This window comes from Oncorhynchus keta, chromosome 24, assembly GCF_023373465.1.
Source record: "Oncorhynchus keta strain PuntledgeMale-10-30-2019 chromosome 24, Oket_V2, whole genome shotgun sequence".
NCBI classification, from domain to species: domain Eukaryota; kingdom Metazoa; phylum Chordata; class Actinopteri; order Salmoniformes; family Salmonidae; genus Oncorhynchus; species Oncorhynchus keta.
Window position 1 is genome coordinate 33,729,779 of NC_068444.1, and position 12,289 is coordinate 33,742,067.

At 43.7% G+C, this 12,289-nt stretch overlaps 1 protein-coding gene across 2 annotated transcripts in view; it reads left to right on the plus strand.

Moving 5' to 3' along the window:
* The first annotated feature begins 387 nt into the window (after positions 1–387).
* Positions 388–12,289, plus strand: part of LOC118399219 (protein mono-ADP-ribosyltransferase PARP9) — a 31,333-nt gene continuing 19,431 nt past the window's right edge. The window contains exon 1 of one of the 2 annotated variants that reach the window (XM_035795120.2): positions 388–589. The gene's annotated coding sequence lies outside the window, so the exon portion shown is untranslated. The remainder of the gene's footprint in view (positions 590–12,289) is intronic. The other variant, XM_035795121.2, reaches the window with a different exon arrangement.

Genomic DNA, 12,289 nt, shown 5'->3' on the forward strand with positions numbered 1-12,289 from the left:
CAAAATAACATCAAAACAGGCAAGCCCCCAATTTATATATATATATATATATATTTTTTTTTTGCAAAAAATGTGGGGCTCTGAATGACAGATGACAGGTCGCCACTGCCAGTACCACATCCGTATGGTGTTTCTGTCCATAACGTGACTGCAAGAGACAGGTTGGAATGTCTGTCAGGAATACGATATGTTTTGAATTTGTTGATAAAATTCGGACATGATTGCGAGACACAGGACAAAGGGACAAAATTCGGGACTATCCCGCACAATACGGAACATGTGGTCACCCTAGACCGCCAAAAAATCGATACAACCAAAGTTTAGCATGTCTTTGCAGGGGGACTCTTATTTTGAAGAAAAAAACACATCCGCGATCGCGTTGCCAGCATAATATCCTGCTGCTAGGAGAACGGTAGCCTAAACGTGTTTCGCTTCCAAGTCGGGGGCGTGTTTAAATGTCATTTTACTGATCATTTCTTTCAGTTTTGAGCTTTTGTCGACGACGACGACTCGACGCATTGAATTCCATATTTTTGAATATTCAGTCGACTCGTCGGTTGCCTTTGCTATAAACATTAGCTGCGGTCAGGTGAGTAGACTACGCATCTTCACTATTTCTTTGAAACTTTGCTGGTTGGTTCGATTAATGTGAAATTACAATAGGTACGTCGTGACAATGGGAGGGATATTGTCATCTGGAAACGGATTGTTAGATTAAGCTCGTTTTAAAGATATCTCGTTTCTGTATTTTGCTAGTGAGTGTGTGTTTTGGATGCATGGATATATGGCGCACGTGCAGGATTTTTATTTTGACATGAGGTGTAAAGCAGAGAGGAAGTGTGTCTAACAAGACCGACATTTGGAAAGTGTTTAATGCTGCTTCACATTGTGCGTTCGTAAATTCACTCTGGCTATCTACTCCGAGTCAAGTGTTCTCATCCGAGTGCTAGAGCGCAGAAGAACTGAGGAATTTACGAACTGGCAACACTCGTTGACTATGACCATGTCAGTAAACTTAATTAAATTACCTGCAGCACGGGACCAATCACCAACGCTCTAGATAACATAAACAGACTAACCGGCTATGCTAGGGCGAGAGGAATGGTCAGATTTCGGTGTTCTCTCATTAGTGTATAATGGATCAACACTACTCCTTGACCAGAGCTTCCAGTGTGCGCTTTGAACGCTCAGAGAGCGATATGTATTTACGAAGGCTTAAAGTCCACTCAAACATTCCAGAGTGAATTTACGAACACACCCATAGGATTTCTCAGGATTTGACCCCTGAGAAGAAGCTAGGTGAATTGAAACAGAACTGCATTCCAAACCAATCTCCCCTCCCCTGTATCTTATTTCCTGTAACTTGGCAAAGACTCGCGCTTGAGTCTCTCTTTCGGTTTTGGTCCACCAACTTCAAACAACTTTAAAACAAAATATTTTTGCTTATTGAAAATATTACACTGCGATTTAGATGATTCCCAGCAGCACCAGTTAGTGCTTGTTCTCTCACAAACTGAAATTGAGGGAACAGTGTATAACTTTAGCAACCATGACAGAGCATTGCATACACACCTGCGATTGAAACGCTTGAGTGCTCACTTTCTGACAATATAAAAAGTAAACTGGCACTGTGGTAAAGTTGGAACATCATCTACGATGGTTTAAATGTGTTTTCAACCTCTCCCTGTCCGAGTCTAATACCAAAATGTTTCACACCATAGTCCCTGTGCCCAAGAACACTAAGGTAACCTGTGTAAATTACTACCGACCCGTAGCACTCATCTGTAGCCATGAAGTGCTTTGACAGGCTGGTCATGGCTCACATCAACACCATTATCTCAGAAACCCTAGACTCACTCCAATTTGCATACCGCCCAAACAGAGCCACAGATGATGCAATCTCTATTGCACTCCACACTGCCCTTCCCCACCTGGACAAAAGGAACACCTATGTACAGAATGCTATTCATTGACTACAGCTCAGCGTTCAACACCATATTGCCCTCAAAGCTCATCACAAAGCAAAGGACCCTGGGACTAAACACCTCCCTCTGCAACTGGATCCTGGACTTCCTGTCGGGCTGCCACCAGGTAGTAAGGGTAGGTAACAAAACATGTGCCACGCTTATCCTCAACACAGGGGCCTCTCAGGGGTGTGTGCTCAGTCCCCTCCTGTACTCCCTGTTCACTCATGACTGCACGACTCCAACACCATTAAGTTTGCAGACACAACCGTGGAAGGCCTGATCACCGACAACGACGAGACAGCCTATAGGGAGGAGGTCAGAGAACTGGCCATGTGGTGCCAGGACAACCTTTCCCTCAACATGATCAAGACAAAGGAGATGATTGCAAACTACAGGAAAAGGAGGACCGAGCATGCCCCTATTCTAATTGACTGGGCTGCAGTGGAGCAGGTTGAGAGCTTCAAGTTCCTTGGTGTCCACATCAACAAACTAATATGGTCCAAGCACACCAAGACAGTCGTGAAGAGGGCACGACAAAACCTATTCCCCTCCTCAGGAGACTGAAAATATTTGGCATGGGTCCTCAGATCCTCAAAGGTTCTGCAGTTGCACCATCAAGAGCATCACTGCCTGGTATGGCAACTGCTCGTCCTCCGACCCCAAGGCACTACAGAGGGTAGTACGAACGGCCCAGTACATCAACAGGGCCAAGCTTCCTGCCATCCAGGACCTCTATACCAGGCGGTGTCAGAGGAAGGCCCTAAAAATGGTCAGACTCCAGTCACCCCAGTTATAGACTGTTCTCTCTGCTACCGCACGGCAAGCGGTACCGGAGCACCAAGTCTAGGTCCATGAGGCTTCTAAACAACTTCTACCCCCAAGCCATAAGACTCCTGAACACTCAATCAAATGGCTACCCAGACTATTTGCATTGCCCTCTCCCCCTCTTTTACACCACTGCTATTCTCTGTTGTCATCTATGCATAGTCACTTTAATGACCTCAATTTCAGTGAAAAACATGAGGGCAACAGTACTTGTGCAAAGTTTCAGAATGATAACTTCTGGAATGGGTGTGCCACAAGACATTTAGCATGAAGTCAACCAGGTGTCCCACAAGTTGCCCAAATGTACCCAAGTGGCCAAATTGGTGAAGGTATACATTTTGAAGAAAATAACCCCCCCCCCCACACAAAAAAAGGGAAATATATATATATATATATATATATATATATATATATATATATATATATATATATATATATATTCACAAAATATCAAGGGTGGCTATTTATACACTTTCAATATTTGGAAGACCCTCAGTCCTCTACACAATATTGTGCTGCTGATGCCATGTGCCATAGCAGTCTCTTTCTGCTGTAAAGCAGAGGGTCACCAAGCATGTGGTGCAGGTGATGGGGGACTTCATTTTGCAAAGAACACAACGACGTCTCCATGCTGTGCCCTTTTGGCCCTGAGGCACATCCATGCCTGCAAAAATACATTTGGGCAGATGAACACCACTTGTGGCAGGAGCAGAAGGGACAGAGGGAGAGGGGCCAGAACGTGGCGCTGTAGCCAGCAAGCTCCCTGATGAGCAGCTCTCTGAAGGCTAGCTGTGAGATGGGGGGGCTTTCCACAGCTCTTAGCCATTTCCTTGTGTATGATGAATGCATTCACTACAGCAATGTCGATGAAATGATAGAATGTCTTGTACCATTTCATCGTCTTGTGGAGAACATTAATTTGAGGTCGACCGATTTATGATTTTTCAACGCCGATACCGATTATTGGAGGACCAAAAAAGCCGATACCGACTAATCGGCCATTTTTTATTTTAATTTTTTATTTATTTGTAATAATGACAATTACAACAATGCTGAATGAACACTTATTTTAACTTAATATAATACATCAATAAAATCAATTTAGCCAAATAAACAATGAAACATGTTCAATTTGGTTTAAATAATGCAAAAACAAAGTGCAATATGTGCTATGTAAGAAAGCTAATGTTTCAGTTCTTCGCTCAGAACATGAGAACATGTGAAAGCTGGTGGTTCCTTTAACATGAATCTTCAATATTCCCAGGTAAGAAGTTTTAGGTTCTAGTTATTATAGGACTTTCTCTCTATACCATTTGTATTTCATTAACCTTTGACTATTGGATGTTCTTATAGGCACTTTAGTATTGCCAGTGTAACAGTATAGCTTCCGTCCCTCTCCTCGCTCCTCTCTGGGTTCGAACCAGGAACACAACAACAACAGCCACCCTCGAAGCAGTGTTACCCATGCAGAGCAAGGGAAACAACCACTGCAAGGCTAAGAGCGAGTGATGTTTGAAACGCTATTAGCGCGTGCTAACTAGCTAGCCATTTCACTTTGGTTACACCAGCCCCATCTCAGAAGTTGATAGGCTTGAAGTCATAAACAACGCAATGCTTGATGCACAACGAAGAGCTGCTGGCAAAACGCATGAAATTGCTGTTTGTATAAATGTTTACACGCCTGTTTCTGCCTACCACCGCTCAGTCAGATACTTAGATACTTGTGTGCTCAGTCAGATTATATGCAACGCAGGACACGCTAGATAATATCTAGCAATATCATCAACCATGTGTAGTTAACTAGTGATTATGATTGTTTTTTATAAGATAAGTTTAATGATTGTTTTTTATAAGATAAGTTTAATGCTAGCTAGCAACTTACTTTGGCTTACTGCATTCGCGTAACAGGCAGTCTCCTTGTGGAGTGCAATGAGAGAGAGGCAGGTCGTTATTGCGTTGGACTAGTTAACTGTAAGGTTGCAAGATTGGATCCCCCGCGCTGACAAGGTGAAAATCTGTCGTTCTGCCCCTGAACAAGGCAGGTTTGGAAAAATAACGTTCCCAAAGTAAACCGCCTATTTCTCAGGACCAGATGCTAGAATATGCATATCATTGACAGCTTAGGATAGAACACACTCTAAAGTTTCCAAAACTGTCAAAATATTGTCTGTGAGTAAAACAGAACTGATATTGCAGGTGAAACCCTGAGGAAAATCCATTCAGGAAATGCCTCTTATTTTGAAACCGTTGTGTTCCTATGCACCCCTATTGGCCATCGAAAGGGATATCAACCAGGTTCCTTTTTCTACGTATTCCCTAAGGTGTCTACAGCATTTTGATGTTGTTTCACGCCTTTATGTTGAAGAATGAGTGTAAACGACTACATTACGTAAGTGGCCAGCTGAGGGCTCTGTGATTCTTGTGTAAAAGACAGAGGTAGTCATTTTCCTCTCACTCCTACTGAAAAGCCAATTGTCCTGGTTGATATATTATCGAATAGATATTTGAAAAACACCTTGAGGATTGATTATAAAAAACGTTTGCCATGTTTCTGTTTTTTGTGTTTTTTTAAGTTAAGAACACATTCTTATTTTCAATGACGGCCTAGGAACGGTGGGTTAATGACTTGATACTTTTTCTTATTCTTATCCGTGTTATTTTTTTACTGCATTGTTGGTTATGGGCTCGTAAGTAAACATTTCACTGTGAGATCACCTGTTGTATTTGGCGCATGTGACTAATAAAATTAGATCTGATCCATCCCCTTGACCCATCTTCCTTCATTGCCTCAGCATAGGACAACTTCTGCACTACTCTAACCCTGGAAACCTCAACCTGCCTCTCTTGCACTGGCCACTTCTGCACCACTACAATTAACACATACCACTACTTTCCCCAATGCTACCCATTCCTTTGTCGCATCGCCTTCTGCACACTTCTCACACCTAGGAACCTCCCTCCAACACACTGCTGCGACATGCCCATAAGCTTAACAATTGTAACAATGTAATGCATTTGGCACAAAAGCTTGTACGGGATAATTTATATCCAAACATCACTTTGTCAAGCAAAGACTCATCAAAACTCAAAAGAACAGACGACTCTCTTTCACCACTCACGCCACCCTGTCTGCGTTGCACCAAATAGTGATGCAGTGATGCACCGATATGACATTGTTGGCCGATATCTGATATGTTCCTTGCCCTAAAAAAAAACGGTACCGATATTTAATAATTTTAGCGACCTTTTAAGCATTATGGTACAGTTAAATAGTTAGACCGCAGCATCCATGTGTGTGTTTCAAGGCACTGCATCTTATTGTTCTGGGACACTGTGAAGTCCATGGAGAACAAGAGCACCTCCTCCCAGCTGCCCACTGCACTGAGGCTAGGAAACACGGTCTCCACCGATAAATCCATGATTATCGAAAACTTCAATAAGCACTTCTCAACGGCTGGCCATGCCTTCCGCCTGGCTACTCCAACCTCGGCCAACAGCTCCGCCCCCCCGTAGTTCCTCACCCAAGCCTCTCCAGGTTCTCCTTTACCCAAATCCAGATAGCAGATGTTCTGAAAGAGCTGCAAAACCTGGACCCGTACAAATCAGCTGGGCTTGACAATCTGGACCCGCTATTTCTGAAACTATCTGCCGCCATTGTCGCAACCCCTATTACCAGCCTGTTCAACCTCTCTTTCATATCGTCTGAGATCCCCAAGGATTGAAAGCTGCCGCAGTCATCCCCCTCTTCAAAGGGGGAGACACCCTGGACCCAAACTGCTATAGACCTATATCCATCCTGCCCTGCCTATCTAAGGTCTTCGAAAGCCAAGTCAACAAACAGGTCACTGACCATCTCGAATCCCACCGTACCTTCTCCGCTGTGCAATCTGGTTTCCGAGCCGGTCACGGGTGCACCTCAGCCACACTCAAGGTACTAAATGATATCATAACCGCCATCGATAAAAGACAGTACTGTGCAGCCGTCTTCATCGACCTCGCCAAGGCTTTCGACTCTGTCAATCACCAAATTCTTATCGGCAGACTCAACAGCCTCGGTTTTTCGGATGACTCCCTTGCCTGGTTCACCAATTACTTTGCAGACAGAGTTCAGTGTGTCAAATCAGAGGGCATGCTGTCCGGTCCTCTGGCAGTCTCTATGGGGGTGCCACAGGGTTCAATTCTCGGGCCGACTCTTTTCTCTGTATATATCAATGATGTTGCTCTTGCTGCGGGCGATTCCCTGATCCACCTCTACGCAGACGACACCATTCTATATACTTTCGGCCCGTCATTGGACACTGTGCTATCCAACCTCCAAACGAGCTTCAATGCCATACAGCACTCCTTCCGTGGCCTCCAACTGCTCTTAAACGCGAGTAAAACCAAATGCATGCTTTTCAACCGATCGCTGCCTGCACCCGCATGCCCGACTAGCATCACCACCCTGGATGGTTCCAACCTTGAATATGTGGACATCTATAAGTACCTAGGTGTCTGGCTAGACTGCAAACTCTCCTTCCAGACTCACATCAAACATCTCCAATCAAAAATCAAATCCAGAGTCGGCTTTCTATTCCGCAACAAAGCCTCCTTCACTCACGCTGCCAAGCTTACCCTTGTAAAACTGACTATCCTACCGATCCTCGACTTCGGCGATGTCATCTACAAAATGGCTTCCAACACTCTACTCAGCAAACTGGATGCAGTCTATCACAGTGCCATCCGTTTTGTCACTAAAGCACCTTATACCACCCACCACTGCGACTTGTATGCTCTAGTCGGCTGGCCCTCACTACATATTCGTCGCCAGACCCACTGGCTCCAGGTCATCTACAAGTCCATGCTAGGTAAAGCTCCGCCTTATCTCAGTTCACTGGTCACGATGGCAACACCCATCGTGACAGGTGGCAGGTGTATCTCACTGATCATCCCTAAAGCCAACACCTCATTTGGCCGCCTTTCGTTCCAGTACTCTGCTGCCTGTGACTGGAACGAATTGTAAAATCGCTGAAGTTGGAGACTTTTATCTCCCTCTCCAACTTCAAACATCAGCTATCCGAGCAGCTAACCGATCGCTGCAGCTGTACATAGTCTATAGGTAAATAGCTCACCCTTTTTCACCTACCTCATTCCCATACTGTTTTTATACTGTTTTTATTTATTTACTTTTCTGCTCTTTTGCACACCAATATCTCTACCTGTACATGCCCATCTGATCATTTATCACTCCAGTGTTAATCTGCAAAATTGTATTATTCGCCTACCTCCTCATGCCTTTTGCACACATTGTATATAGACTGCCCATTTTTTTCTACTGTGTTATTGACTTGCTAATTGTTTACTCCATGTGTAACTCTGTGTTGTCTGTTCACACTGCTATGCTTTATCTTGGCCAGGTCGCAGTTGCAAATGAGAACTTGTTCTCAACTAGCCTACCTGGTTAAATAAAGGTGAAATAAAATAAAAATAAATAAAATAAAATTGCAAGAGGTGTCACTACAGTCCCTGGTTCGAATCCAGACTGTATCGCTTCCGGCCGTGACTGGGAGTCCCATAGGGCGGTGCACAATTGGCCCAGCGTCGGCGGGGCCATCATTGTAAATAAGAATTTGTTCTTAAGACTTGCCTAGTTAAATAAAGGTTACACACACACCACACTTAGCAAAGGTTATTTTGTTGGCATTTACGTATGTCCCTTCTTTCACTTACTTGCTGTGTTGTTTCATTCTCAACCAGGATTTATATGGAATGCCGTTTGGGTCTTTGCGTGTCAATAAAGATACATGTCAAATAACACAATCTGTTTCAGTAGCTATATAGTTCTATCTACACATTTTCTATAGGATTGAGGTCAGGGCTTTGCCACTCCAATGCCTTGACTTTGTAGTCCTTAACCTTTCTAGCGCAGGCTCGACAACATTCCGCAGAAAAGGCAGCGAGCAAAATTCTAAAATATTTTTTAGAAATATGTAACTTTCACACATTAACAAGTTCAATACAGCAAATAAAAGATTAACAAGATGTTTATCTACCCATCGTGTCCCATTTCAAAAATGCTTTACAGCTAAAGCACAACATATGATTGTTAGATCACTGCCAAGTCGAAAAAACACGCAGCCATTTGTCCAGCTAAAGATAGGAGTCACAAAAAGCAGAAATATAGATAAAAGGAATCACTAACCTTTGATCTTCATCAGATGACAATCCTAGGATATGTTACACAATACATGCTATTCATCGACTACAGCTCAGCATTTAACACCATAGTACCCTCCAAACTCGTCATCAAGCTTGAGACCCTGGGTCTCGACCCCGCCCTGGGTACTGGACTTCCTGATGGGACGCCCCCAGGTGGTGAGGGTAGGTAACAACCTCTCCACCCCGCTGATCCTCAACACTGCGTTCTGATCCCTCCTGTACTCCCTGTTCACCCACGATTGCGTGGCCACGCACGCCTCCAACTCAATCATCAAGTTTGCGGACGACACAACCATGGTAGGCTTGATTACCAACAATGACGAGACTGCCTACAGGGGGAGGTGAGGGCCCTCGGAGTGTGGTGTCAGGAAAATAACCTCACACTCAACGTCAACAACACTAAGGAGATGATTGTGGACTTCAGGAAACAGCAGAGGGAACACCCCCCTATCCACATTGATGGGACAGTAGTGGAGAGGGTAGTAAGTTTGAAATTCCTCGGCATACACATCACAGACAAACTGAATTGGTCCACCCACACAGACAGCATCGTGAAGAAGGTGCAGCAGCGCCTCTTCAACCCCAGGAGGCTGAAGAAATTCGGCTCGTCACCAAAAGCACTCACAAACTTCTACAGATGCACAATCGAGAGCATCCTGTCGGGCTGTATCACCGCCTGGCACGGCAACTGCTCCGCCCACAACCGTAAGGCTCTCCAGAGGGTAGTGAGGTCTGCACAAAGCATCACCGGGGGCAAACTACCTGCCCTCCAGGACACCTACACCACCCGATGTCACAGGAAGGCCATAAAGATCATCAAGGACAACAACCACCCGAGCCACTGCCTGTTCACCCCGCTATCATCCAGAAGGCGAGGTCAGTACAGGTGCATCAAAGCTGGGACCGAGAGACTGAAAAACAGCTTCTATCTCAAGGTCATCAGACTGTTAACCTCTTGAACCTCTGGGGGCAGTATTTCATTTTTGAATGAAAAACGTTCCCGTTTTAAACCAGATATTTTGTCACGAAAAGATGCTCGACTATGCATACAGCTTTGGATAGAGAACACTCTGATGTTTCCAAAACTGCAAAGATATTGTCTGTGAGTGCCACAGAACTAATGCTACTGGAGAAACCAAGATGACATTTCATACAGGAAGTGAGCCAGATTTGAGGCGCTGTGTTCCAATGTCTCCTTATATGGCTGTGAATGCGCAAGGAATGAGCCTACACTTTCTGTCTTTTCCCCAAGGTGTTTGAAGCATTGACGTATTTGTAAGCATATCATTGGAAAATTGACCATATAAGAGACTACATTTACCAGGTGTCCGATCGGTGTCCTCTGTCGAAACTATTGCGTAATCTCCAGGTGCGTGCATTGTTCCATTTTGAACAGAGGAGAAACCAAACTGCCACGAGTAACTTATCATCGAATAGATATGTGAAAAACACCTTGAGGATTGATTCTAAACAATGTTTGCCATGTTTCTGTCGATATTATGGAGTTAATTTGGTAAAAAGTTCAGTGTTGTAGAGACTGCATTTTTTTCTTTTTTTTCTTAGCCAAACGTAATGAACAAAACGGAGCGATTTCTCCTACACAAATAATATTTTTGGAAAAACGGAACATTTGCTATCTGAGTCTCCTCATTGAAAACATCGAAAGTTCTTCAAAGGTAAATTATTTTATTTGAATGCTTTTCTTGTTTTTGTGAAAATGTTGCCTGCTGAATGCTAGGCTTAATCCTATGCTAGCTATCAATACTCTTACACAAATGCTTGTGTAGCTATGGTTGAAAAGCATTTTTTGAAAATCTGAGATGACAGTGTTGTTAAGCAATCGTTAGGATGTTTTTAACATAAAACATCAATGTTCCAACCAGTGAATTCCTTTTTGTCTTCAGAAAAGCTCTGGAACGAGAAGTAACTCTGTCGGGAGCGTGTGTCATGAGACCAAGGCTCTCTGCCAGACCACTGACTCAGAGGTCTTATGAGCCCCTCCTTTATAGTAGAATCCTCAAACCAGTTTCTAAAGACAGTTGACATCTAGTGGAAGCCCTAGGAAGTGCAACCACATCCATATCTCAATGTGCATTTGGTAGGCCAAGCTTTGAAAAACTACAAACCTCAGATGTCTCACTTCCTGGTTGGATTTTTCTCAGTTTTTGCCTGCCATATGAGTTCTGTTATACTCAGACATCATTCAAACAGTTTTAGAAACTTGAGTGTTTTCTATCCAACACTAATAATAATATGCATATATTAGCATCTGGGACAGAGTAGGAGGCAGTTCACTCTGGGCACACGATTAATCCAAAGTGAAAATGCTGCCCCCTATCCCAAAAAGGTTAAGCCATTTGCAACAACTTTGGAAGTATGCTTGGGGTCATTGTCCATTTGGAAGACCCATTTGCGACCAAGCTTTAACTTACTGATTGATGTCTTGAGATGTTGCTTCAATATATCCACATAATTTTCCTTCACATGATGCCATCTATTTCGTGAATGGAACCAGGCCCTCCTGCAGCAAAACACCCCCACAACATGATGCTGCCACCATCGTGCTTCACAGTTTGGATGGTATTCTTCGGCTTGCAAGCCTCCTCCTTTTTCCTCCAAACATAACGATGGTCATTATGGCCAAACAGCTTTATTTTTGTTTCATCAGACCAGAGGACATTTCTCCAAAAAGAATGATCTTTGTCCCCATGTGCAGTTGCAAATCATAGTCTGGCTTTTTTAAATGATGGTTTTAGAACAGTGGCTTCTTCCTTGCTGAGCGGCCTTTTCGGGTAATGTCGATATAGGACTCATTTTACTGTGGAAATAGATACTTTTGTACCTGTTTCCTCCAGCATCTTCACAAGGTCCTTTTGCTGTTGTTTTGGAATTGATTTGCACTTTTTGCACAAAAGTACGTTCATCTCTAGGAGATAGAACGCATCTCCTCCTGAGCGGTATGATGGCTGCATGATCCTGAGGTGTTTATACTTGCGTACTGTTGTTTGAACAGATGAACATGGTACCCCCAGGCATTTGGAAATTGCTCCCAAGGATCAACCAGATTTGTGGAGGTCTACAAACATTTTTTCCTGAGGTCTTGTCTGATTTCTTTTTCATTTTCACATGATGTCAAGCAAAGAGGCACTGAGTTTGAAGGTAGGCCTTGAAATACATCCACAGGTACACCTCCAATTGACTCAAATGATGTCAATTAGCCTATCAAAAGCTTCTAAAGCCATGACCTAATGTTCTGGAATTTTCAAGCGGTTTTTAAAGGCACAGTCAACTTAGTGTAT